The sequence below is a fragment of the Microcaecilia unicolor genome, chromosome 12, assembly GCF_901765095.1.
Source record: "Microcaecilia unicolor chromosome 12, aMicUni1.1, whole genome shotgun sequence".
Lineage (NCBI taxonomy): Eukaryota > Metazoa > Chordata > Amphibia > Gymnophiona > Siphonopidae > Microcaecilia > Microcaecilia unicolor.
This window is the reverse complement of record NC_044042.1, coordinates 16074211-16099136: the sequence shown is the minus strand read 5'-3', so window position 1 is coordinate 16099136 and position 24926 is coordinate 16074211. Positions and strand designations below refer to the sequence as shown.

The 24926-nt window shown below is 43.6% G+C and overlaps 1 protein-coding gene and 1 long non-coding RNA gene across 3 annotated transcripts in view; one reads left to right on the top strand and one right to left on the bottom strand.

Moving 5' to 3' along the window:
* LOC115482175 (bile acid receptor-like) overlaps positions 1–24926 on the bottom strand; it is a 90757-nt gene that overhangs the window by 61875 nt on the left and 3956 nt on the right. Inside the window, exon 2 of one of the 2 annotated variants that reach the window (XM_030221767.1) lies at positions 17909–18037. The exons of the other annotated variant lie outside the window; for it this stretch is intronic. The gene's annotated coding sequence lies outside the window, so the exon portion shown is untranslated. The remainder of the gene's footprint in view (positions 1–17908; positions 18038–24926) is intronic. 2 annotated transcript variants of the gene reach the window in all.
* On the top strand, positions 5821–24227 carry LOC115482176. The gene is made up of 3 exons (XR_003944038.1): positions 5821–5891; positions 20177–20180; positions 24217–24227. It is a non-coding gene; the product is annotated as an uncharacterized LOC115482176 (long non-coding RNA).

Here is a 24926-nt window from a genome sequence, read left to right as displayed (position 1 = left end):
GACACCTTAACACCGTTAGCTCGGAGTAGAGTACTAAACGGTTAAATGAATAAATATATCACATCAGGGATTCCTGGGAAGACGGGTGGGTGGGAGGGGTAGGAGGAGAGGTGGGAGGAGGGAGGGACAAGGGAGGGATTAGTGTAGAGGGCAGGGAAGGATGGGTAGGGGAGGTATGAAGGAATGGGAGAAAATAATAAAATGTGTGATGATGTGAGAGGGGATGCTGTTGAAAGTTTTGAAAATGTTGTATTTATTATGAATAAGTTTAGACTGTTTCCTATTACAGCAATCAATAAAAGTTTATATAAAAAAAAACAAAAAAAAAAAAAACCATGCACGTGCATTAACAGTGTATGCACCTACAATATCCCTATAGGCGCCTACACGGCACGCATGCTAATTCTAGGTGCATTAAAAATGCTAACGCACCTTAGTAAACAGGGCCCATAGTGCTTCATCTAAAAATAGCAGCGAAATGACTTTTTCTGCTTCTGAGAGAACATGTATAGGGGGTAGCCTCCATGGAGCAGCAGTTACAGCCCTTATATGGATCTTTCCGGTCATGATCTCCCACCTCTATTATGGTTAACGTGAAACTTCCTGGCCCTACATCTGTAAACAGAAATAGTTGTTGAGTAAACTGAAGTTTACTAAACTGAAGGATGTGTTTAGCAAAATGTACATTTTCTCCATTCTCGGCAAGTTGCATACATTTACTGTCTGCGTCCCAGTATGCGTCTTATCAATTGACCTCCAGAATTGCCATTGTTTTGAGAATGACCATACTAAATAGGAAGACAGTGAGACCATAAATGTTTAATGCAAACATTCCTTGGAGATTTATTATGTTTACAAATTGCATGTAGTGGAAATAAAAGGCCAGCCACTTTCCCTTATAAGCTGAACATGTGCCGTGAATAGTACTCTTCTGTAGCATAGTGAATGAAAGAACATATAGGGGGTGATTTTAAAGGGTTGAGGTGCCATTCACCCATATACACAGACCATTTATTATTATTTTGTTGCAAGGTTCAGGTTTATTTACTATTTTATATACTGCTCATTAATAACTCATCTAAGTGGTTTACAATCATTAACTATTATATAATAGAAAAAGAGATAAGAAAAAAATTAAATAGTTTAACACATGAAAGATAGCAAAGAATGAAAAACCCTTCTGCTGCAGGCTCCAGGACCACATTCAATCAACTGCAAGCATCTAATATAATCCCTGAAATAAATCATTACAATAATCTAGTTGATTCACCACAAGTGTGTTGATTAGAATTTGAACCCCTTTTCAGTTTAACTATCCCCAAACTAAGCGAATCATTTTCAGAATGGAAAAGCGTTTCCTTACTAGGTCTGAACGGTGTAATTGAAAGTTTAACTCATTGTCTTAAGTTGTCTTAAGGGATTTTTGAACAAGCGATATGTGGAGGGGCATAATCGAACAGGGCGCTCAAGTTTTCCTGAGGGTGTCCTCACAGGACGTCCCTGCGAAGGGGCAGGGAAACCCATATTATCGAAACAAGATGGGCGTCCATCTTTCGTTTCGATAATACTGTCGGGGATGCCCAAATCTCAACATTTAGGTCGATCTTAGAGATGGTCAACATAAATGTTGAGATGGTCGACCTTAGAGTTGGCCGTCCCTGGTTTTCAGCAATAATGGAAACCGAGTGTGCTGCTGTTAGCTCATTTGCACACGATTTCCTTCCTAAGGAGGGGATGCCAGTGCAGAGCAGCCAAGCGTTATGCGTGGCTGCTCTGTGCATGCCAAAAACGGCTTCATACATGCAGACAAGCTGTGTGTATAATAGCCGTCTACAACCTTAAATAAATTGCCATCTACAACCTTAGAAAAGTACAAGTCCAGGTGAAAATGTCCAAGTGCTCTTCAGGGACATTTTTTTTTTTTTGGAGTATGGGTGAAGGACATCCTTCGCTATGCCTCCATCCCTGTGACGGCAGTTGAGGATGTCCAAAATGTGGATGCTTCTGTGAGAAGGATGTCCATGCCTCTTACACCCCCCTTTATTTATTTGGATTTTGGATCACAAGTAGCAGCAGTGAGATTTGAACTGGCCAAAATGTTTGAAAGAAGGATGTCCACGCCTTCACTATGCCTCCGCTGACACACATATACCTCCCCCCCAAGGGACCTGCATACTGCTGCGATGGACCTGAGTATGACATTTCAGGTTGGCAAAAAAAGTTTTTAAAGTTGTTTTTTTCGGGGTGGGAGGTGGTTAGTGACCACTGGGGGAGTCTGGGGAGGTCATCCCCAATTCCCTCCAGTGGTCATCTGGTCAGTTCAGGCACCTTTTTGAGGCTTGGTCAAAAGAAACAATAGACCAAGTAAAGTCGCCCAAGTGCTCGTCAGGGACGCCCTTATTTTTTCCATTATCGCTCGAGGACGCCCATATGTTAGGCATGCCCCAGTCTCGCCTTCGCTATGCCTCTGACAGGTCCCCGGGAACTTTGTTCGTCCCCGTGAAGGAAAGCAGTTGGGGATGCCCAAAATCGGCTTTCGATTATGCCGATTTGGGCGATCCTGAGAGAAGGACGCCCATCTCTTGATTTGTGTCGAAAGATGGGCGCTCTTCTCTTTCGAAAATAAGCCTGATAGTGGATCAAATAGTACTACTTTTCCTTTCCTAGAGAAAATAAGAAGTTTTGATTTGTCTGGATTAAATTTAAGCTAGATTGGCCACTGTTGGAAACAGGATGCTGGGCTTGATGGATCTTTGGTCTTTCCCAGTATGGCAATACTTATGTACTTAAGCTTATTAAAATGCAACCATATTACAATACTGGAGAGCCTTTTATTAATGGACAGAATACCCTGTGGATTGAGGGGGTCTAGCAGAGTCAGAATCTAAATATCATCCACATAAATGACCAGTGCTAACTCCCAATTCTGAATCAAGCAGGCCAAAGCAGCTATACAGATATGAAACAATGGAAGTGCCAATACTGAACCCTTGGAGACTGCTCAGGGGAGGTAAAAGGGACCTGAGAGTGTATTGTACAGGATCTGTTAGGTAAGTAAGAGTGGAATCATTCTAGGACTGTTCCAGATATGGCAATATCTTGTAATATGTTGATCAATCAGGTCAAACACTGCAGAGAAATCTAGTGAGATGGGAAGCACTTTATTTTCCTGATCTCAATTTGCCCGAATGAAGGTAGTCATGCTTAATAGAGCTATTTATGTGCTGTGGTGTTTGCAGAAGCCATGTTGGTATGAATCCAAGGCAGGGCTGGCCTAACCATTAGGCAAGACTAGGCAGTCACCTGGAGCAGTAGCATCTCGGAGTCCAGCAGGTTTAGAATTTAATAAAAGTATAAGGGACAATTCTATAAGGTGGTCCCTCCATTTATGCATGCTGAGCACCACTCGATAATGCCATCTGTGTATCAAGATACCGTTACAGAATACTAGCGTAACCTGATTTGGCAGACCTAGATCTAGGCATGACCATTTACACCAGGCAAAAATGGGTGTGCCCTAGTGCACCATGCAAAATGTGTACTTATGTACATGTACATTGGAGACACACCCATAGCCCACCCACGTTCCATCCCCTTGCAGTTATGTGCTATAGCACTTAGCTGTGAACTTATAAAATAATACCTCTGGCCCATGTAAGTGGTACAAAGTTATAGACTTGTCTTTATAATGTCCAATTTTGTATTTTTATAAGATTGTTGTGGGAAGATCATGATTGTTTAGCTACTGGGGAAGGGGAAATGGGCTGCGCTTAAGGGGGTGCAAGGCTGAAGGTTCACCTAGGGCACCTAATACTCTTGTGTAATGATTGGGCCATCCCTGGTGCAATGAGCTGTCTTTTTTAGGTAGTCCAGAAGTTGGATAGCCACTAAAAAATCCACACCTGAAAGATGAGCACCGAAATGAAATACACCTAGGCGTATTCTATAAAGTACGCCTCAATTTAGGCGTACTTTACAGAATAAGCCTAAATTTCCATGCAGTTTATAGAATACGCCGAGCGCCCGTCCGCCTGACTAAATTTAGTTGGGGACAGTTATGTCAAGTAAAACTTGGTGTAAATGCTGAAGCCTAAATTACGCGCGGACTGGGTGTATTCTGTAATAACACGCATAGATTTTAGAAATGCCCACGACCTGCCCATTCCACGCACGTAGCTATGCCCTCTTTTCAACTATGTGACTTAGAATTTACGTGCATCACGTTATAGACAGTTGTGCGCATAAGTTCTAAATAATGCCAATTAGTGTCAATAATTGCTTGTTAAGTGGCACTGATTGGCTTTTTAACTAATTAAGTTGTATGTGCAAATCCAGAATACAACTGGATTTGCGTGCACAATTTAAGTCGTGCTATATATTATCCGGGGGTATAAACTTTGCTACCTTGGAGGTAAATCTTTTGCTCTAACACTATCATGTATTTCACTACCATGTAACCCAAAACCCTCTGTAAAACCTAATGTATATTCTCTTCTATTTCCATCATCCATAATGAATTGTAAGCCACATTGAGCCTGCAAAGAGGTGGGATAATGTGGGATACAAATGCAATAAATAAATAAATAAATAAAATAAATGGTAGATTAGATACTGGGTAATAATTTGATGCTAATATTCTACTGTCATTTGGATTCTATAGATGGGGCGAACATATGTGGACTTCCAAAGGGTGTTAGGTTAGTTCATAATAGGAGCAATTCTATAAGTGGGCACCTCATTTTAGGCACCCCAATGCTATGCAATGAAGTCTGAGACCATGTTCTATGATGAGCCTATGATCATATAACTTAGCACTGTGAAGCAGTGGTGTACCAAGGGGGGGGGGGCGGTGTGGGCGGTCCGCCCCGGGTGCACGCCGCTGGGGGGGGGGGGTGCCGCGGCGCGCACCTGTAGGCTGACTTCGCTAACTTCGCTGCAGCTCCCTCTGCCCTGGAACAGGTTACTTCCTGTTCCAGCCGAGGCAGAGGGAGCTGCAGCGAAGTCAGCTGACAGGCGCGTGCCGCGCCACCCCCCCCCCAGTGGCGTGCACCCGGGGGGGATGTCATTTTGCCGGGGGGGGGGGCGCATCGGCGATCTGCCCCGGGTGTCATGCCGGCTAGGATCGCCACTGCTGTGAAGCAACCATAAATGAAATATATGAACAAGGTCTCAGACATGATAGCATCATGTGTCATCAATCCCTTGACTGGTCTGTGAATCACACACAAGCTACATAAAGGAATAGCAAGAACACAAAAGCAATATTGAGCGCCATTATTTTCAAGGAAGTGACTCAACATTTACCATTACTAAAGTATTCAATCTGGAAGGAGGAGCAGACACTAACAAGACACGCCTGCACCTCATGGCAATGAATCACACATTTCAGGCACTCAAAAATTTGCTTACAATTTTATCGTACATCTTCGAAGTCAGAGAATGTTTTTGAGACAGGGTCTATCTTTAGGTGAGATACCACTCTAGACCAGACCTAATATGCGGTATCACAGCCTACAAAGACTGCAACTGCATTTTCAGCACCAGTACTGCTACACAAACTCTGCGTTTTATACCTAAGGAAGAAACAATTTATAAGCAGAGTATAATGATTAGAAACTGCACTGTAATAAATGCAAGATTTTTCATTGCAAATGTTCTTCTGTTGCCTACACTTTTTTTAAAAAGGTTTAGACAAGTTCCTGGAGGAAAAGTCCATAGTCTGCTATTGAGACAGACATGGGGAAATCATTGCTTACCCTGGGATTAGTAGCATGGAATGCTGCTACTATTTGGGTTTCTGCCAGGTATTTGGGACCTGGATTGGCCACTGTTGGAAACAGGATACTGGGCTAAGATGGAACATTGGTCTAACCCGGTATGGCTACTCTACTGTTCTTATGTTAACCCACATCAGAGGGCCACTTTATCGAGGGGACAATTTTCAGTGGGTCATTTTAGTTCCATCATTTTTATTAGAATTATGACATAATAAACATTGATAACCAACGAATCCATAGCCAAATGGAAATTCCTCTATACGCTTATAACATTTACAACTCTAACAATAACTCCACCCACCCCAGAGCTGGATTTATGTATAAGCTAGACAAGCTACAGCTTAGGGCCTCACATTATATGGGATCTCATGCTTCACTAAAAATAAAGAAATAAATGCATTTGTAAATAATCTGTCCAATATTAAAAGGGCCCATTAGAAAATTTAAATCCCCCTTTTACTTATAACGTTTGTGTATAAGGACGTGCTCACATGTTTTCAACAGGCAATCACAGATACTGAGATCTTCAAGAGTTGTCCAAACTTTTAATCACAGCACATCTTTAGTGATATAAAGTGATGTCTCCTGTATATTGTATTGCTTTTATATATCGAGAAAAATAAATGTCACTGTCACTTAACTTTTGCGAATTGAGAAACGGGTCTCGTCATGGGCCATGGTTTAAACTGTTTCAAGACACCTGTCAAAAAACTTTTGAGATATAACTCATGTGAGAGCGCTCCCCATGCTTTTGGCTATCAACTGAAAAGTAGATGCTCTCAATACTATATAGGGTGGCACTTGGAGACCTCACTTTATATCTCAAAAGTTTTTTGACGGGTGTCTTGAAACAGTTTAAACCATGGCCCATGACGACACCCCGTCTCTCAATTCGCAAAAATTAAGTGACAGTGACATTTATTTTTCTCGATATATAAAAGCAATACAATATACAGGAGGCATCACTTTATATCACTAAAGATGTGCTGTGATTAAAAGTTTGGACAACTCTTGAAGATCTCAGTATCTGTGATTGTCCATTGAAAACATATGAGCATGTCCTTATACACAAACGTTTTTATTTATTTGTTTATTTGTTACATTTGTATCCCACATTTCCCCACCTATTTGCAGGCTCAATGTGGCTTACATAGTACCATATCGGCGTTCGCCAATTCCGGTATGAACAAATACAAGGTGATATTATGGTAGAATAAGGTTCATGTGTGACGAGCTTTGGTTTCGTTGTGTTGCAGGTATTCAGGCTTTTATGTTGGGTCGGTGGGGTATGCCTTTTTGAACAGGTTATAAGTATAAGGGGGATTTAAATTTCTAATGAGTTTGTGTAGAATGTTATTTTTGTTTTGGATGAGAATTTAATAGTATGTGGTAACTTTGATCTTTCTCATCTTGATTTATATGAAGTTTTTCTCGTTATTGTGACAATATTAAAAGGGGGCAGTATTCAGACCACAGGAGCCAGCCTGGCTAACTCCCACAGTCCACGGTGAGACCAGATATTCAATGCTGGGCTGTTTCCGGTGACCAGCATTGAATATCCAGTTTATTTTGGGGCCAGTTTAAACTTAACAGGCCAAACTGATATTCAGCGCTGGCCGGTTAAGTTTGAACTGGTCAAAAATAGGTCTGCCAGCAATGTGCAGAATATTAGCGGATAGCCGGTTATATCGTATGATAAAACCAGTTATCCACTAAGTGCTGACTGAGTATTCAACTTGAGAAAACCAGCTATCTCCCACTGAATATTTGCAGATAGCTGTTTAAACACTATTTAACTGGTCAGGAGCTGCTCCTGACCAGTCAAATAACGCTGAATATCGGGGGGGGGGGGGGGGGAGTGTTTAACTGAGCAGGGGAGGTTCCTGCCTGGTTTATTTATTTATTTGTGACATTTATATCCCACATTATCCCAAACAAGCTTGAGTTTAATGTGGCTTACAATAAACAGTATAGGGCACATAACAAAGCATAATGCATAAGAAAGTAATTTGTTGTAAGAATCCGATTTTACAATACAGTATCATAAACGTACTGGGATAGCTACAGATGTTTAACATTTAGAAAATCTATTATGAATGAGAAATTGTACATGAAGCAAAGAGAAGGTTAATAGTAAATAGAGTAATAACCAAATTCAGGTAATAATTAGTTGTTTGAGATACGGTTGTTCTTTGTGAGGGTTTGTTTGAATAGGACCGATTTGAGGATTTTGCGAAATCTAGTATTTCTTATTTTGGGTGGTCAGGAGTTCCATCATTTATGTAAATTGCATGTGGCCACTTAAACACTGATACTAACTGGACAGTACCACTAAATATCACCACTAATGCTCCTTCATTGTCTGGTTAGTGCCGGAGCAATCTGTGGGCAGAACCAGTACCTAACCAGTTAGCAGCAATATTCAGCGAGGCCAAGGAGAATTTATGACAGAAGGCGGCATGAGCCTATCTGGCCCATTCTGTCATCTGAAGCCAGCGAGTGGAGCTTGCTGCCATACTGTGTGACCCCAAACATTCGAAGACACTATTGAAAACAATAGCAAACTTGTGAGGTTTATTTTTTTATTTGACAGCTTTTTATGTATTTGATAGCTTCCCATATGTAACTCAAGAGGTATTTTTTTTTACCTTGAGGGGTGGGGTCCTGGGTGAACCACAGTCCCGCTATGGGTATGGGTAGGGCACTCTGGAGCACACTTGTTTTTGGAGCCACGGGAGTCCCCACAACTTGGCCCCATGGCTCAGGTAGAGCTAGGGCCCTTCTTAAAGCTGCTCCCTACAAAAATCGAGCCTCCTGCAGCTCCAAAAACAAGTCTGCCAATCTGGAGTGTACGCACCCACAGCGGGACCACAGCTCACACTCCAGGACCCACCCACCCCTCCCCAGAGGTTATAAAAACCTCGGGTTACATATGGGAGCTTTCAAATAAATAAAAAGTTGTCAAATTGAAAAAAAAAACACACACACACATAGGCAGGTCATAAACTTTACAAGTTTGCTATTGTTTTTAATAGCACCTGTGAATGTTTGGGTCACAATATTGCAGCTGCACAGGGGAGACGGATTCAACTTTTTGACATCATGCCGTCTCTTGTCATAAAACATCCTTGAGCGAGCTGCTGCTAGAGGTCACAGTGGCTATTTTATGAAAGAAACCGTGAAGTGCAGCAGCAACTGGTCATTGCTCCTGCACATAGAACCTCACTAGACCACTAGCAGGGACATTTTCGAAAGAGAAGGGCGCCCATCTTCCGACAGAAATCTGGAGATGAACATCCTTCTCTCAGGGTCGCCCGTCCTCAACTGCTTTCCGTTGTGGGGATGACCAAAGTTCACGGGGGTTTGTCGAAGCGTAGCGAAGGCGGGACTGGGGCGTGCTTAACACATGGGTCTGTGGATAATGGAAAAAAGAAGGGCGTCCCTGACGAGCATTTGGCCGAATTTACTTGGTCCCTTTTTTTTCACGACCAAGCCTTGAAAAGGTGCCCAAACTGGCCAGATGACAACCGGAGGGAATCGGGGATGACCTCCCCTTACTCCCCCAGTGGTCACCAACCCCCTCCCACCCAAAAAAAAATTAAAAAATATTTTTTGCCAGCCTGTATGCCAGCCCCAAATGTCAGGCCCAGCTCTCTGACAGCAGTATGCAGGTCCCTGGAGCAGTTTTTAGTGGGTGCAGTACACTTCAGGCAGGCGGACCCAGAACCAATCCCCCCACTCCCCCCCCCCCACCTGTTACACTTGTGGTGGTAAATGTGAGCCCTCCAAAACCCACCCGAAACCCACTGTACCCACATGTAGATGCCCCCCCTTCACCCATAAGGGCTATGGTAGTGTTGTACAGTTGTGGGAAGTGGGTTTTGGGGGGGGGGCTCAGCACACAAGGGAAGGGAGCTATGGACTTGGGAGCAATTTCTGAAGTCCACTGCAGTGCCCCCTTGGGTGCCTGGTTGGTGTCCTGGCATGTCAGGGGGACCAGTGCAGTATGAATACTGGCTCCTCCCATGACCAAATGCCTTGGATTTGGTCATTTTTGAGATGGGTGTCCTCGGTTTCCATTATCGGCGAAAACCGAGGTCACCCATCTCTAAGGTCGACCTAAATGTTGAGATTTGGGCGTCCCCGACCGTATTATCGAAACGAAAGATGGACGCCCATCTTGTTTTGATAATACGGGTTTCCCCGCCGCTTTGCGGCACCGTCCTTAGAGATGGGCACCCTTAGAGATGGTCGTCCCCATTTGATTATGCTCCTCTAGGACTATACAAGGTAGGCCTGGGAGAACCTATAGAGTAGAAGGGGGTAGGGGTGGGTGGGGGTAAATGTCTTATATGGGTCTGGGACTTGCATAAGTTCTGGCAGCAAGCACATTTAGAATTAGCCCCGGATTTTCAGTGCAGGTGCCCAGACATGACCTGCCATTGAATATCCAGGGATTATTCTGACTGCAGTGGCTAGCATTTAAAAATAATTATAATTATTGTTTTTGTTATCAACTATTGTTGGTTGTTTTAATTTTTTTATTTATTATCTATTAAACCTAAAATTGAATACCTAATTTATTGAAGGAGGCCTCTTAAATGTTACAGCTTAGAGACAACAATGTGCATAGATCTAGCCCTTCCCCACCCCCCAAACAATCCTCAACCATTACAGCTGCCCCCAATCATTCTCACTCATCCCATCACAACTCACCTCATCAGATGAGTCAGATCTCTGTACAGGCATTCAAAATGTATTTTCATAGGAAAGGATTGAATCTAAGGCAGCTGCACATCAAGGAATGTTTCGAATCCACCCAATTCCCTGGTCCTGGCAGCCAAACCCTCCACTTCCATTAAAGTGTGTTATTCCTCCAATGTGTCATTGCAGGACCCACCTCACATACCCAATTGAGCAGAATCATCTGCTATGCCAACAGGAAGGCCCTTTTATATAGTTTCTTCTGGGTCCCTGTGAGGGCACATGGTCAGGGAAAGACTCCAAACAGGCAAAGCTCCTCAGTGGGTCTTAAAAAAAAAGTTTTGAAAATTATACCCATGAATTGCAGGTCTAAATTTAGACTCCTAAGTTTAAGCCCCTAAATTTAGGTCAATTTCATCCAAATGTGTTAGGTTCCTATTTTAAGTAGTAAGCATTTTTTTTGAAAATTGACCCTACTGTGCTTTAATTCTCAAGCATGTCTCTGAAAATGTAGCTCACTCTAATGCCATCACAGGAAAGTAACAGTTGTGCGCACCCAGGTACACAAACACGGAAGAAGCTTGAAATGACAGAGCTTGGTATGGTAAGCAAGGCTGAACATTAGAAAGTGTAGGATATCCCAGGAGAATGAGTGCTTTCCCATCAAGGAGCCTAGATGAGTATTACTTTCACTAAGAGGTTGATTCATATATTAGAAAACAACTTCTGGGAACTGCAAGACTCCGTATTCCAGAAATGTGCTGGAACATTTAACAAGTGCAGAAGCAGAAGCCACTCAACTCCAGCAATACTCTTGCTATACAGTATCAGAGGCAAAAGACTATTCACTGTCTGGTGCATTAAAAACTCTGGATCGAAAACTGCTGCAGGCTATCAATAAAAAACATATCGGTAAAGCTAGGTCAGTCTGGTAGGCTGCAAGCACAGAAATAAGAAGACCTAGCAAAAATGCAGGCACTCACATAACCAGGTCTATCTGGCAGGCTTCACAGGGGATCTAAGAGACCAGATGTTGAGGCATGGCCACACTACTATTAGCTATGTGGATCATTGCAAGCTTTATGGTCACACATGGAAGGAGTGTGGAAGAAATTATAGAGACATGATGGCAGATAAGGGGCAAATGGCCCATCCAGTCTGCCCTTCCTCAGTAACCACTAACTCCTCCTTTTCCTAAGGGCCCACATGCCTGTCCCATACTTTCTTAAATTCTAACACAGTCTTTGTCTCCACAACTTCCACCGGGAGGCCATTTCATGCATCCACCACCCTTTCCGTGAAATAGTATTTTCGTAGATTCCTCCTAAGCCTATGTCCTCTTAACTTCATCCTATGCCCTCTCATTCCAGAGTTTTCCTTCATTTAAAAAAGGCTCACCTCCTGTACACTAACACCACTGAGGTATTTAAATGTCTCTATCATATCCCCTCTCTTCCAGCGTATACATGTTGAGGTTCAATAGCCTGTCCTTATATGTTTTATGATAGAGACCACTTACCAATTTTGTAGCCACCCTCTGGACCGACTCAATCCTATTTATATATTTCTGTAGTTGCGGTGTCCAGAATTGCATACAGTACTCTAAATGGGACCTCACCAGAGACTTATACAAGGGCATTATAAGTACCTGAATATATGTAAACCGCTTTGAATGTAGTTGCAAAAACCTCAGAAAGGCGGTATATCAAGTCCCATTTCCCTTCCCCTTTCCCTCTTTTTTCCTGCTCGTCATCCTTCTCCTTATGCACCCAAGCATCCTTCTGACTTTGACTGTCGCCTTTTCTACCTGTTTGGCCACCTTAAGGTCATCAGACACAATAACCCCCAAGTCCTGCTCTTCTTTCATACATAGAAGCACTTCACCCCCTATATTGTACCGTGCCCTTGGATTCTTGTGACCCTAGTGCATGACCCTGCATTTCTTAGCATTAAATCTTAGTTGCCAATTATCGGACCATTCTCCAAGCTTCGCTAGATCCTTCTTCATACTATCTACACCCTCCAGAGAGTCCACCCTATTACAGACACAAACCTTACCAGACAGCCCTTTTGCAATATCACTCACAAAGATGTTAAAAAGAGCTGGCCTGAGGAATGATCCCTGAGGTACACCACTGATAATATCCCTTTCCTTGGAGCAAGCTCCATTTACCACTACCCTCTGTCTCTTCCCATTTAACCAGTTTTTAACCCACTCTGTCACCTTAGGTCTCATACTGAGGGTACTCAGTTTTTTAATCAGTCACCTATGTGGAACCGTGTCAAAGGCTTTGCTAAAATCTAAGTACAACACATATAGCACTCCTCCCACATCCAATTGTTTGGTCACCCAGTCAAAAAAATCAATCAGATTTGTCTGACACGACCTGCCTCTAGTGAAGCCATGCTGCCTCGGGTGCTGCAGGCCATTCAATTAGAGAAACCTCACAATCCTCTGCTATGGAAGCATTTCCATTAGCTTACTTACCACTGAGGTCAGATTGACCTCCTCCTTACTTCTGCTCTTGTACAGAGGTACCACATCTGCCCTTCTCCAGTCCTCTGGAGCCACTCCATACTCTAAGAAAGCATTGAAGAGGTCAGACAGCGGAGCCGCCAGAACATCTCCAAGTTCCTTGAGAACCTTTGGATGTATCCCATCAGGTCCCATCACTTTGTCAACTTTTAGTTTAGCTAGCTCCTCACGAACACAGTCTTTTGAGAATCGGTCCTGGTTTACCATACATCAATCCCCATTAGCATTTGTTTTCTGCAGTCCTACCCCTGGCCTTTCATCCATGAACACAGAACAGAACTAATTGTTAAGCAGTTCAGCTTTATCTTTATTGGCTTCTATATATAGCTCCCCCTCAGCTTTGAGTCTCACAGTGCTATTGTGGCATTTCCTCCTATCACTTAGAAAGAGGAAGGAAGGCAAAATTATCTGGAAAAACTAAGAGAAGCAGGAAAAGCTGTCAGGAAAGCAAAGAGGCAAATGGAAGAAAAGATAGCCTACACTGTAATATTAGGGGACAATACATTTTTCAGATATATAAGTGATAGGAGGAAGTGCCACAATAGCATTGTGAGACTCAAAGCAAAATTATCTGGACAGGTTACTTCCTGTTCCGGGGCAGAGGGAGGGAGCTGCAGCAAACAAGAGAATTTAGCGTAGCAATTCGAACTCGCAGCCGACAGGCGTGCGCCGCGGCACCCCCCCCTAGCGGTGTGCACCTGGGGGGGGGCGCATCGGCGATCCGCCCCGGGTGTCGAGGCAAGGAACGCCACTGCAGGTGGGTACAGTAGGTTTTTGGTGATTTTTGGAGGGCTCACCATACAGTGTAAAGGGGTAACGGTGAGATGTGTACTTGGGATCTTTTATGTGATGTCTACTGCAGTGCCCCCTAGAGTACCCCACTGATCTGCTAGGATGTCCGTGTGGCCTGTCTACTAAGAATGCTGGCTCCTCCTACATCTCAATTGTTTGATTTTGTGCGTTTTTCACTTGTACTGTTTGGTTTTTTTTTAATGGTCCAGAAAAATAGACTCATAAGTACATAAGTAGTGCCATACTGGGAAAGACCAAAGGTCCATCTAGCCCAGCATCCTGTCACCGACAGTGGCCAATCCAGGTCAAGGGCACCTGGCACGCTCCCCAAACGTAAAAACATTCCAGACAAGTTATACCTAAAAATGAGGAATTTTTCCAGTCCATTTAATAGCGGTCTATGGACTTGTCCTTTAGGAATCTATCTAACCCCTTTTTAAACTCCGTCAAGCTAACCGCCCGTACCACGTTCTCCGGCAATGAATTCCAGAGTCTAATTACACGTTGGGTGAAGAAAAATTTTCTCCGATTCGTTTTAAATTTACCACACTGTAGCTTCAACTCATGCCCTCTAGTCCTAGTATTTTTGGATAGCGTGAACAGTCGCTTCACATCCACCCGATCCATTCCACTCATTATTTTATACACTTCTATCATATCTCCCCTCAGCCGTCTCTTCTCCAAGCTGAAAAGCCCTAGCCTTCTCAGCCTCTCTTCATAGGAAAGTCGTCCCATCCCCACTATCATTTTCGTCGCCCTTCGCTGTACCTTTTCCAATTCTACTATATCTTTTTTGAGATACGGAGACCAGTACTGAACACAATACTCCAGGTGCGGTCGCACCATGGAGCGATACAACGGCATTATAACATCCGCACACCTGGACTCCATACCCTTCTTAATAACACCCAACATTCTATTCGCTTTCCTAGCCGCAGCAGCACACTGAGCAGAAGGTTTCAGCGTATCATCGACGACGACACCCAGATCCCTTTCTTGATCCGTAACTCCTAACGCGGAACCTTGCAAGACGTAGCTATAATTCGGGTTCCTCTTACCCACATGCATCACTTTGCACTTGTCAACATTGAACTTCATCTGCCACTTGCACGCCCATTCTCCCAGTCTCGCAAGGTCCTCCTGTAATCGTTCACATTCCTCCTGCGACTTGACGACCCTGAATAATTTTGTGTCATCAGCGAATTTAATTACCTCACTAGTTATTCCCATCTCTAGGTCATTTATAAATACATTAAAAAGCAACGGGCCCAGCACAGACCCCTGCGGGACCCCACTAACTACCCTCCTCCACTGAGAATACTGGCCACGCAATCCTACTCTCTGCTTCCTATCTTTCAACCAGTTCTTAATCCATAATAATACCCTACCTCCGATTCCATGACTCTGCAATTTCTTCAGGAGTCTTTCGTGCGGCACTTTGTCAAACGCCTTCTGAAAATCCAGATATACAATATCAACCGGCTCCCCATTGTCCACATGTTTGCTTACCCCCTCAAAAAAATGCATTAGATTGGTGAGGCAAGACTTCCCTTCACTAAATCCGTGCTGACTTTGTCTCATCAGTCCATGTTTTTGTATATGCTCTGCAATTTTATTCTTAATAATAGCCTCCACCATCTTGCCCGGCACCGACATCAGACTCACCGGTCTATAATTTCCCGGATCTCCTCTGGAACCTTTCTTAAAAATCGGAGTAACATTGGCTACCCTCCAGTCTTCCGGTATTACACTCGATTTTAGGGACAGATTGCATATTTCTAACAGTAGCTCCGCAAGTTCATTTTTTAGTTCTATTAATACTCTGGGATGAATACCATCAGGTCCCGGTGATTTACTACTCTTCAGCTTGCTGAACTGACCCATTACATCCTCCAAGGTTACAGAGAATTTGTTTAGTTTCTCCGACTCCCCCGCTTCAAATATTCATTCCGGCACCGGTGTCCCCCCCAAATCCTCCTCGGTGAAGACCGAAGCAAAGAATTCATTTAATTTCTCCGCTACGGCTTTGTCCTCCTTGATCGCCCCTTTAAACACCATTTTCGTCCAGCGGCCCAACCGACTCTTTGGCCGGTTTCCTGCTTTTAATGTATCTAAAAAAGTTTTTACTATGTATTTTTGCTTCCAACGCTAATTTCTTCTCAAAGTCCTTTTTTGCCCTCCTTATCTCCGCTTTGCATTTGGCTTGGCATTCCTTATGATCTATCCTGTTACTTTCAGTTGGTTCTCTTCTCCACTTTCTGAAGGATTGTTTTTTGGCTCTAATGATTTCCTTTATCTTACTGTTTAGCCACGCCGGCTGACGTTTAGTCTTTTTTCCCTTTTTTCTAATACGTGGAATATATTTGTCCTGAACCTCCAGGATGGTGTTTTTAAACAGCATCCACGCCTGATGCAAGTTTTTTACTCTGCGAGCTGCTCCTTTCAGTCTTTTTTTCACCATTTTTCTCATTTTGTCGTAATCACCTTTTCTATAGTTAAACGCTAGCGTACTTGATTTCCTAGTTTCACTTCCTTCAATGCCAATATCACTGACCACAACATCTAGCAAATGGTCATTAAAAAAAAAAAAAAAGATAAGATGTTTTTCAGGTTCAAAAATGGCTATGTTCGCTGCTGAAGTTTTGGATATTTTCCACAAAACTTCAAAAGTCGGATTTAGACGTCATATCGAAAATAACCCTCTAACAGGCTTATTTTCGAAAGAGATGGGCGACCATCTTTCTACACAAATCGGAAGATGGGTGTCCTTCTCCCAGGCTCGCCCAAATCGGCATAATCGAAAGTCGATTTTGGGCGTCCTCAACTGCTTTCCGTCACGGGGCAACCAACCAAAGTTCACGGGGGGGTGTCGGAAGCGTAGTGAAGGCGGGACTGGGGCGTGCTTAACACATGGGCGTTCTCGGCCAATAATGGAAAAAAGAAGGGCGTCCCTGACGAGCACTTGGCCGACTTTACTTGGTCCATTTTTTCTTGAGACCAAGCCTCAAAAAGGTGCTCGAACTGACCAGATGACCTCCCCTTACTCCCCCAGTGGTCACTAACCCCCTCCCACCCTCAAAAAAAAAACTTTTAAAATATTTTTTGCCAGCCTCAAATGTCATACCCAGCTCCCTGACAGCAGTATGTAGGTCCCTGGAGCAGTTTTAGTGGGTGCAGTGCACTTCAAGCAGGCGGACCCAGGCCCATCCCCCCCACCTGTTATACTTGTGGTGGTAAATGTGAGCCCTTCAAAACCCACCCGAAACCCACTGTACCCATATGTAGGTGTCTCCCTTCATCCCTAAGGGCTATGGTAGTGGTGTACAGTTGAGGGTAGTGGGTTTTGGGGGGCTCAGCACACAAGGTAAGGGAGCTATGCACTGCGGGACCAATTTGTGAAGTCCACTGCAGTGCCCCCTAGGGTGCCCGGTTGGTGTCCTGGCATGTGACGGGGACCACTGCACTATGAATGCTGGCTCCTCCCATGACCAAAGGGCTTGCATTTGGTCGTTCTTGAGATGGGCGTCCTTGGTTTCCATTATCGCTGAAAACCGGGGACGACCATCTCTAAGGACGACCATCTCTAAGGTCAGCCTAAATGTGGAGATTTGGGCATCCCCGACTGTATTATCGAAACGAAAGATGGGCGCCCATCTTGTTTTGATAATACAGGTTTCCCCGCCCCTTCATGAGGACGTCCTGCGAGGACACCCTCAAGAAAACTTGGGCGCCCCTCCATGTGTTACAATGTCTAGAAAGATACAACCTAGTTACCTAGTCTTTCTTTCCAGGCCCACGACCAATAGGTGATTTAGAAACAGAGAAAAATGAAGGCAGATAAAGACCATTTGGCCTATCAAGTCTGCCCATCCATGCCATCTACTATCCTTTCCTCTTTCTTACAGATCCTATCTACTTGTCCCAAGCTTTCAGTTCAGCCCGAATCCCTTAGGGGTGAGGAAAACCTCTATCCAGCCAGCATCTCGAAAAACAATGTAGTGTAATTCAGCTCTGTATTGTGTGAGTCTCTAGAAGCTGTGAGGTTAATTCCTTTCCCCTCACCCCCCAAGCTGTTTGCGGTAAAGAAAACACAACTTACTTGGCTTAGTCTCTGAAACAGACTATGTTGTTCTATCAGTCAAGAAGCCAAAACTAATGAAGAAGGTCATAGAGCAACGAGTGCAGTCATGTAGTCGCAAACTAGAGCTCATCATGGCTCCAAGGCAACCTGGAAAGGGGAAATGGGAGCTTGGAGTGATGGAGTCCAGCCATTTTCCTATCTAGCCCAGTAAATATTTGCAGACTACCAGCAAGTCAGTGAATCACTCAGTTCTTATCAAGTGGATCAATTTGGTATGTACAGTGCAAAGTCTATTTTTCTTTTTGTTAAGTAAACTTCTTTTTTTTTTTTTTTTGTGAATGTGTGTTTTAATATATAAAACGTTTCCCCGCTGTTTACTAAGCACTACCATCCAGAGTTTAGCAAAATTCCACAAAATAAATCTCCAGGTGACACAGCTCAGTTCTGCTCATCAGTTGATATTGTGTATCCACATTTGCAAACCACTCTGCACCTCTGATACATGAACTGAAATTAAACGTATGTCCGCAAGGTTTTCTTTGGAGTTACACAAGCACAAAGGCAGGTAACACATTATGGACAGGAGGGCTGAGAATCATATACAGTAGCATTCCAGCTTCCTGTTGACAAGTTTCTGGTTGGGGTTCTCATTGACATAACGAGCTATTTATTTGGATTTAGCTCATGTCTTTTTTTTTTTCAGTAGTTTATAGTTTATTGGTACTTGCTAAACTGTTCTAACTGGCAAGCAGAGCAGAGCGGTGTACAGACTAAACAAATTTAGAAGGAAAGGAAAGGATGTACAACTTAAAATAGGACAGTAAACCATGCACACAGGAAAGGGAGAGAGGGACAGGGACAGGAAAGAAAAGGGAAGGAGTCTCAGTCAGTCTGCACCCCCCCCCCCCCCCCCGTAAATCAGTTCAAAGATCCAGGTCATTAATTCAATTTTAAAATTTTGAAATGAGAGGTTGGTGCGAATAGAAGGGGGGGGGGGGGGAGGCCATTCCAGGTAAATGGTGAAAGAAAGAAAAAGGCAGTAGCAGCTCAAAGTGAGTTACATTCAGGAACAGTAGGTAGTTTTCACAATTAAGGGGTAGATATTGTAAGGAACCAGGAGGATGCAGGGAGAAGGGAGCCAGGAAAGGGGCAGGACAGGAAGGTATACCCGCCCTGAGTCTAACTACAGATCCCAGGGTCCCAAGGGACAGGAGGCCACCCCTCCGGGGAGGGATAAGTATCATAAAGACCTAAAGAGGAGGGAGCACTACGAGTCCCAGGAACCCATGCAAGTTACAGAGGAGGGGGAAAGGGAGCAGAAAGAGCACTACAAGTCCCAGGGGGCCGAGGGGGAGGGGAGTGATTGGGTAATGGGGGATAATCAGAGTGGGAAGGAACAGCTGGGGAGCATAAAGGGAGAGGAATTAATGGACTGGGGAGGAGGTGAATGGGAGGCGACTCCAGCAAGGGAAACGGAGGCATATGAGCCTATGGACCTGGCTGCAGTAGCACGGATACAAGGAAGGAAACTAAAGGGCTTCCTAGCCAGCCTGACTGCCAGGTTGTGAGCTCAGGGAAGAAGAATCAAGCAGCTTCTACCTCCCCGGAGAAAGTGAGAGGTAAAAGGAGAGGTGTGAGCTATGACTGGGACCTGTACCTTGCTGAGCAGTGCTTGGAGTTCTGAACCTGGACTGGGACTGTGCCTTGTGAGGATCGTTTGGGGGGGGGGGGGGAGGGGGAGGGTTTTTTTGAATTATGACCTGAACCTGTGCACTGCAAGGAAGTGCTTGGGGACTCTGAGTTCAGGCCTGGACTGTGTTCAGCTGGAAGCGGGGGAGAGGTGAGGATTTTTCCGGCCAGCTGGAGGGTACAGTTGGTGATCAGTGCTACTGTGTCTTATATGATGGAATAAACAGAATTTGTACACTGCATTTTGGTGTCTGGAGCCTTGAGTGGACTTGTGGGGTAAAAAAAAGAAGGGGACGTAAAAGGAGGGGAGCAGTTGGAGCCTTGAGTGGACTTGTGGGGTAAAAAAAAGAAGGGGACGTAAAAGGAGGGGAGCAGTTGTGGACAAGGGCGTGGGATATTACCCAGGTGGAGACCACCCCGCAGACGCCCTGAGGCTTCCAGAAGGAGACAGGCGGACATAATTGAAAATGATTTAACTGGGCAGGAGAGGCCTCTACCCAGTTAAAGCATCTTGGCTAGCTCATATTCAATACTGAACCACACTGTTCCGCTGAATATGAGGCGGTGACCACCATGGAACTGTCCTGTTACTGCCAGGGCGGTTAGATGGTAGGGTCAGGGCGGAGCAAGCACTTACCCAATTAGCATTGATTTTCATCTCACTAACTAGGTGAGTGCCCAAATAAAGTTAGTTCAGCAAAAAGGCTCTCCTTTAACTGTTTAGTTGTATGGACACAGGTCTGAGTATCAGCTGATACTGGTGGATTTTCAATGCCAGTGCTCAGATATCTGGGACTGTTGAATATCCCAGGGATAAACTTCTACCTGAGGCGGTAGAGGGTTATGTAACTTGCCTAAGGTCACAAGGGTGACTATAATCTGTAAAACACCAGTGGTGAACTTCAAAACCAAAATTAAGCAAGTGGGTCAATCTCACACAACCATACGGTGTAAGGGGAAAGTCTCATAAAGCCACCGAGACTCAATATATATTGCAGTCACCATGTATGTGATGTCCTTTATGTGGCTGGTATAATCATAGACAAACCCCCATCCACTGAACACTTTGTTTGCATTGTGCTCACATAGCATGTGCAGGTATATTTTTTGTTATAATTTTTGTCATAATTGTTATAATTTTTCATACAAAAATTTGTTTGTTTAGGCAGGCAAAAACAGTCACTTATCTGTGTAGTCTGCAAATTTTCCGGACCCTGACAGGCTCCGGAAATTACTTTGTCAAGGGATCTAGGCTGCAGCTAGCGTATTCTTCGTGACTTCACTGTTTGTACCGCCATAAGGTCACAAGGAGCATTGGTGGGTTTTGAACCCTGGTTTCTCTTCTTCTAACCCAGAGCTGCCAAGGGGATTTGATTTTTGAGAGGGAGAGTTTAAGTCACGCCCTCAGCTCCACCCCACTCCACCCAGCCACGCCCCTAAGACCTGCCCACTCCATCTCCTGGCTCCATCCCTTGACAGACCTCAGCTGAAACACCAATAAGCCACCTCCTCCACGGGCAGCAGGACACGCCTTAATAAAATGTCACCTCCTGCCACTGCAGGTCCAGTCATGTGATGAGCTCTGACATTTTGCACCTCTTATCGCAAGAATAGTCCTGCAAGAGCAGGAGATGACAACTTATTAATGCATCTCCTGCTGCTGATGGAGGGGGAGGCTGCTGAGCAGGAGTTTTTGGTACCCCAGTAGGACTGTGGGAGATGACCTGCGAAAGTGGGCGTCTCCTTGTTTAAAGTGGAGGAAAAAGCCTCTGCATGTCCCTTATTAACATATTTCTATGACTCATTGGACGCCAGCTCTTCATCGGCTCAAAAAACCTCTGTTTTTAATACTTAACTTTCGTTTATGTATATATTCATATGGCATATAAAACTTAATTATCTTAATTATCTATCTGGAGTGGAGGAGTAGCCTAATGGTTAGTGCAGTGGACTTTGATCTTGGGGAATTGAGTTCAATTCCCACTACAGCTCCTTGTGATTCTGGGCAAGTCACTTAACCCTCCATTGCCCCTGGTACAAAATAAGTACCTGAATATATGTAAACCACCTTGAATGTAGTTGCAAAAACCTCAGAAAGGCAGTATATCAAGTCCCATTTCCCTTTCCCTATTTGAGATTCTACATAGAATGTTGCTACTATTGGAGATTCTACATGGAATGTTGCTATTCCACTAGCAACATTCCATGTAGAAGCCTGCCCTTGCAGATCAGCAACGCGGGCGTGCAGGCTTCTGTTTCTGTGAGTCTAACGTCCTGCACGTACGTGCAGGACGTCAGACTCACAGAAACAGAAGCTTGCGCGACTGTATTGGTGATCTGCAAGGGCAGGCTTCTACATGGAATATTGCTAGTGGAGGAGTAGCCTAGTGGTTAGTGCAGTGGACCTTGATCCTGGGGAACTGAGTTTGATTCCCACTGTAGCTCCTTGTGACAAGTACCTGAATATATGTAAACCGCTTTGAATGTAGTTGCAAAAACCTCAGAAAGGCAGTATATCAAGTCCCATTTCCCTTTCCCTTATGACATCACAATATCAGAAGTGAGCCAAGTATGGGGCAATCAAGCCATTGTGACATCACTGATGAGGTTGGCTCTTATTGGTGGAATGAGTGGAGGAGTAGCCTAGTGGTTAGTGCAGTGGACTTTGATCCTGGGGAACTGAGTTCGATTCCCACTGCAGCTCCTTGTGACTCTGGGCAAGTCACTTAACCCTCCATTGCCTCTGGTACAAAATAAGTACCTGAATATATGTAAACCGCTTTGAATGTAGTTGCAAAAACCTCAGAAAGGAGGTATATCAAGTCCCATTTCACTTTCCCTTATAGTATATGACAAATATCTTTCTTAATTATGGATGGATAATTAAGAAAGATAAGTGTCATATGCTATACAAATAAATGGACAGATAATTAAGATACTTAAGTGTTATATGCCCCAATTTGACTGCCCCTATCGGACCGACCGTTCACTTGTCTATTAGATTGTAAGCTCTTTGAGCAGGGACTGTCTCTCTTTGTTAAATTGTACAGCGCTGCGTAACCCTAGTAGCGCTCTAGAAATGTTAAGTAGTAGTAGTAGTATATGCCATATGAATATATACATAAAAGAAAGTTAAGTATTAAAAATGGAGGTTTTTTGAACCAATGAAGAGCTGACGTCCAATGAGTCATAGAAATATATTAATGACAAGGGACACACAGAGGCTTTTTCCACCACTTTAAACAAAGTTAAAAAATAAAAAAATAAAATAACGTAGATAATAAAAGACCATAGGAGAGTACTTAGAGGATACCATAACTTATAACCGATTTCAACATCTAGTGAAGGAATTTATTGAAAAGAAATGCCTTCAAGAATTTGCGAAAGGTCAGATAGTTATTGAGTTGTCTTATTTCCCTTGGGATAGAATTCCATCATTTAGTGCCTAAATGAGAGAAATCTCAAAATATCATAGGGGTCTCTTCTTTAGAGAGGTGAAAAAGGCCTCTCTCAAAAAAACAAGATTATTAATTGCAAATTATAAAAAGATTTTGTAAAAAGTGTGGTAGCTCTAAAGTCTGATTCTGGAAATCCAGGGATGCCTGGCTTGCAGTATATCTGTAGTGAATCATCATAAGCTATATTTGCGTACAGTTGGTCTGAAAGCTAGCTTCATTTACATATCTTGGCTGCCCTGATAAGAAGACTGGCTTAGTAAGGGCCCAAATACCAGATTTGAGAACCCGTGGTTTAGGTGCCTGTACAATTTTGTTATCCATGGGGAGAGGGGAGGGCAGCTTACTTGATTGTATTGGTGGGGCTGCCCTGTGCTTCTGGTTCCCAGTTTCCAGCTGTCCAGAATCTGTCTGTGCTCCCTTTATCCGCATGTTGGCATGAGAGGGGAAGCCCAGAGTTCATGGCAGTTCACTAGTACTCATGTCATTCAGCAGCACCCCCTCATCCTGCACTGGTTCAAGACTACATTAAAAAGTTCTTTTTTTTGTATTAATCTAAAACAGGGTTAGTAAAAGAGTTACAATTAGCAGAACCGACTGATTGATCCACAGATAACACCATCCATAATACAAGAGCCAGTCAGGTATGGACACACACCTTGTGATTGTGTAGCAATCTCTGACTCAGGTAGAAGCTAGATTTCTGCCAGAAATGAAGAGCAATTTCAGCTGAGCACGTTAAAGCTCGTAATGGACATATAGAGGCATATTTTCAAAGCACTTTGGGAGGCTAAGTTCCATAGGTTTCTATGGAACTTTGGGAGGCTAAGTGCTTTGAAAATATGCCTCATAATAACTTTTCCTCTCTATGATTGCCTAATGTGTCTGTACACACGAACCTTATTCTACCACAACGTTACTGTATTTGTTCATACCGGAATTGGCGAACGCCTATACGGTACTATGTAAGCCACTTTGAGCCTGCAAATAGGTGGGAAAATGTGGGATACAAATGTAATCCAAAAGCAATTCTACAATTAACTTTGAGTGTTCAAGAGTAGATGGAAATCAATTGAAAAAATTGATATTAAAGTTTTGGACTTTGTTGATATGAAGCATTGCGTGTCCGCCCTGAATGAGTGTTTTTAAGGGTGAGATGGCATTATGAATATGAAAGTAAAGAAAGTGGAGTTTTTTTTAAAAGACTAATGATTAAGAGGTTCCCTCTCTATTTAAAAGGCGTGTCCTTTACAAAGAGGTGTATCCGGTTTTCACTGAGGTCTTTTTTTTCTCCACATTTTTTTCAATTGATTTCCATCCACTCTTGAACACTCAAAGTTAATTGTAGAATTGCTTTTGGATTATTGTGGATTTAGTATTCTACCTATTCCGATATTTAGAAGGATACAAGTGTAACAAATAAAATAAATAAAAAGGTAATGGTACAGTTCCCAGTACAGCTCACAATTTATTCTTCTCCACTAGAGTATGGATGCAGTCTCTCTAAAACATACTATACTGAGAGACAGATTTTTGAAACCCTAAGCACCACTTACAGATGTGAAAAACGGATTTATATGTCATATACACACAAGTACTGATCTTAGAAAAGAAACTACTTACATGTTTAATGTTTAAAACTTTTTATATTGCCTAATCTAGGTAATATGGGCTAGATTCTGTATATGGCGTCCGAAATGTAGGAGCGTCAGAATGACGCACATACCACTATTCTATGAACCGCATCTACAACAAGACACAGTTTATAGATTAGCGCATAGGCTGGGGGAATGCGCCTACATCTAGGCACGGCCATTAACACCACTGAAAAGGCGGCTGAGGGGAGATATGATAGAGGTCTATAAGATAATGAGTAGAGTGGAATGGAACGG